The sequence below is a fragment of the Centruroides sculpturatus genome, unplaced genomic scaffold (genome assembly GCF_000671375.1).
Source record: "Centruroides sculpturatus isolate CEXI.00-Female unplaced genomic scaffold, Cexi_2.0 scaffold2002, whole genome shotgun sequence".
In the NCBI taxonomy this organism is placed as follows: Eukaryota; Metazoa; Arthropoda; class Arachnida; order Scorpiones; family Buthidae; genus Centruroides; species Centruroides sculpturatus.
Genome location: NW_019386279.1, coordinates 69,847 through 73,732, shown reverse-complemented (window position 1 = coordinate 73,732; position 3,886 = coordinate 69,847). Strand labels below are relative to the sequence as shown.

The 3,886-nt window shown below is 30.0% G+C and overlaps 2 long non-coding RNA genes across 2 annotated transcripts in view; both read left to right on the top strand.

Moving 5' to 3' along the window:
- The window catches only part of LOC111614379, a 10,291-nt gene extending 7,927 nt beyond the window's left edge, over positions 1 to 2,364 (top strand). Inside the window, exon 2 of the long non-coding RNA XR_002754919.1 lies at positions 1,998 to 2,364. This is a non-coding gene — a long non-coding RNA (uncharacterized LOC111614379). The remainder of the gene's footprint in view (positions 1 to 1,997) is intronic.
- A 300-nt stretch (positions 2,365 to 2,664) lies between these two features.
- On the top strand, positions 2,665 to 3,886 carry LOC111614380. The gene is made up of 2 exons (XR_002754920.1): positions 2,665 to 2,769; positions 2,876 to 3,886. It is a non-coding gene; the product is annotated as an uncharacterized LOC111614380 (long non-coding RNA).

Below are 3,886 nucleotides of genomic sequence, written 5' to 3'. Positions count from 1 at the left end.
TTCTCAGTGCCAATAATTGTGGTGCAGAGTAATCTTCACCAAACGAGACTCTGGCAGCAATAGCACCATCATGAAGCAATCACCCTCTCGTACAGGAGATCATTGTTGACTATTGTAAATTGGTGCTTCAATAAACTGTCATAAATTAATTAATTCAACTGTGTGATTAAGTTATTCCCTTTTCTTTCCTAAGCGAAGCAGATTTATTCTTATTTCTATTTATCAACCCCTAACATTGAACGTAAGACTGTATAAAAAGTGTTCGAGTTATATGGCGCATTTGAACTCGTCTGTCAAAAAATTGGCGAATGGTATGCAAAAGGTTTGCCACCCCTGCAATAGACCAATAAAAATTTTTTGTGATACTTAACACTAAATGTAAGATTGTAAAAGTTACTGTGCGTGAATTACCTTGTGTAAATTAACATTTGTGAATTTTTACAATACATAATTGGAATTTAATGAAGAAAAAAACCTGTATGTATATTTTTATAGAAATCTTTGTACAACTTATTTGTTACGAGGTTTATAATCATATTGTTATTGCATATTGTTATTTGTAGCAATGTTTAATTATATTGCGGATCTAAGCCCAAAATTGATGAATAGAATAATGTTCAAAGAATATTAAACCAAAAAAAGAAAAGTCCGTATGTATATTTTATAAGGGGAAAAAACCCTTTTCCTTTTTTAGAAATATTTACCACTTAGTTTTTATATTTGTTTTGTTTTATAGCGATATTTTCACCATATTACATTTTACGCCTTGTACTGTTGTTTTTAGTAAAATAAGTACACAAAAAAAAACCTGTACGTATAATTTTTTGAGAACTTTACAAGTTTTTTAAACTACTTATATGTCACTAAATTTTATTGTTTTTTGTGATTGTATTGATTATAGCAATTGTTATGTCATACTGTGATTCATACCACGAAAGACAATATAACGTGATAAATGAAGATACCATATCAATGTAACAATCCAACTGGGGAAAAAAAGATATGTGTAAAATCCTTAAAGGTATTAGTAATGTGTTTATGTTGTGTTACTTGACACCTAAATACTTTGTTAGTTTTTTAATCTGTATATTTTTTGCCAACTTAATTTCTATAATTGTAATTTATAGAACACTGAAGAGGAACTGGAAATGTGAAACCAGTTCGAAATGCATATGTAAAAATATAATAAAAGAATTCATTAATTTGATGCTGTAAGATAGTCTACCGAAAGGATTAAAGAGACAACCATTCACAAACGAATATACAGCTATAACCAGTAAATTAAAGTTAGTAATAAAAAATAAAGTTGTGAGCAGTAAATAGTTGGGTGATTTTTTGAGATATGTCCCTGAAAAGGTACAGATGATTTGGCATTTGCATTCCTAGAGACAACCTGGAATGTTAATTAAGGATAGGAAGGAGGAGGAAAAACTCCAGGACATCTAACTTAGATTTGTTGTTTGGCCCAGACTCGTGCTTTATGGCAGTGAATACATCATTAAGAGCAACAGCAGAGTCAGATAAGTTATATGCTCTACAGACATGTCTTGAATTTATTAGGTTGAAAGAAGCAGTGTGATTTTTGTAACAGCACAAGCTGGATTGCTTTAAAGAATAAATGTGGGCAGGAGAGAAGAGTGGTTCAGAGAAAGTATCAGTTGTATCAAACACGCAAGCTATAAAAACAGTTTTGCTGGGATTTTATGGTTTATTATATATTTGATTTTAATGATTCAAGAATTTGGATTTCAAATAGAACACTGCATGTTAGTAAGGTTATAAATAATTAATAATCTGAATAAAATTTAGGTGTGTGTGAAAATTCAATTCAGGTTGAACTTTTTAACTTAGCTGGAAATGGCACATTTGTGAATCATTTGGTTCAAACTTTTAGGCATTTATTAATTTTTTAACACAATATAGTTGTAATAATTGTATTTAAGATTGTCTATGTAACACATCAATAATTATCTTATTTGTTTTTTCTTTGTCAACAGAATATATTTATGTAAACAGTGGGACAATCAGAAAGTCTTTTCTGACCACACCGCTCTGGCCACGGATGTTCATTTTGGCCAATACGCACACTTCATCGCCTCGGTTAGTATGGACAGGACACTAAAAATTTACGGCATATGATGTCAAGAATAATGAACATAAAAAACTAGGTTAGACTGCGTCGTCACAGCCAAAATGTTTACATGAATTAATACACCTTTCTGTTATGTAACGTCGTCATTATGCAAGTTTTTGTGAAATTTATAATAAATCCATTTATTAAAAAATAAAAGCTCTTTCTTATAATTTAATTGTTTTATTCTTTAAAAAGTAATCTTATTTGATATTAAACAATTTGAATATTTTTAATAGAATTTTATTCAAAAAGTTAANTGTATATTTTATAAGGGGAAAAAAACCCTTTTCCTTTTTTTAGAAATATTTACCACTTAGTTTTTATATTTGTTTTGTTTTATAGCGATATTTTCATCATATTACATTTTACGCCTTGTACTGTTGTTTTGAGTAAAGTAAGTACACAGAAAAAACCTGTACGTATAATTTTCTGAGAACTTTACAAGTTTTTTAAACTACTTATGTCACTAAATTTTGTTGTTGTTGTTTTTTTTTTTGTGATTGTATTAATTATAGCAATTGTTATGTCATACTGTGATTCATACCACGAAAGACAATATAACGTGATAAATGAAGATACCATATCAATGTAACAATCCAACTGGGGAAAAAAAGATATGTGTAAAATCCTTAAAGGTATTAGTAATGTGTTTATGTTGTGTTACTTGACACCTAAATACTTTGTTAGTTTTTTAATCTGTATATTTTTTGCCAACTTAATTTCTATAATTGTAATTTATAGAACACTGAAGAGGAACTGGAAATGTGAAACCAGTTCGAAATGCATATGTAAAAATATAATAAAAGAATTCATTAATTTGATGCTGTAAGATAGTCTACCGAAAGGATTAAAGAGACAACCATTCACAAACGAATATACAGCTATAACCAGTAAATTAAAGTTAGTAATAAAAAATAAAGTTGTGAGCAGTAAATAGTTGGGTGATTTTTTGAGATATGTCCCTGAAAAGGTACAGATGATTTGGCATTTGCATTCCTAGAGACAACCTGGAATGTTAATTAAGGATAGGAAGGAGGAGGAAAAACTCCAGGACATCTAACTTAGATTTGTTGTTTGGCCCAGACTCGTGCTTTATGGCAGTGAATACATCATTAAGAGCAACAGCAGAGTCAGATAAGTTATATGCTCTACAGACATGTCTTGAATTTATTAGGTTGAAAGAAGCAGTGTGATTTTTGTAACAGCACAAGCTGGATTGCTTTAAAGAATAAATGTGGGCAGGAGAGAAGAGTGGTTCAGAGAAAGTATCAGTTGTATCAAACACGCAAGCTATAAAAACAGTTTTGCTGGGATTTTATGGTTTATTATATATTTGATTTTAATGATTCAAGAATTTGGATTTCAAATAGAACACTGCATGTTAGTAAGGTTATAAATAATTAATAATTCAGGTGTGTGTGAAAATTCAATTCAGGTTGAACTTTTTAACTTAGCTGGAATTGGCACATTTGTGAATCATTTGGTTCAAACTTTTAGGCATTTATTAATTTTTTAACACAATATAGTTGTAATAATTGTATTTAAGATTGTCTATGTAACACATCAATAATTATCTTATTTGTTTTTTCTTTGTCAACAGAATATATTTATGTAAACAGTGGGACAATCAGAAAGTCTTTTCTGACCACACCGCTCTGGCCACGGATGTTCATTTTGGCCAATACGCACACTTCATCGCCTCGGTTAGTATGGACAGGACACTAAAAATTTACGGCATATGATGTCAAGAAT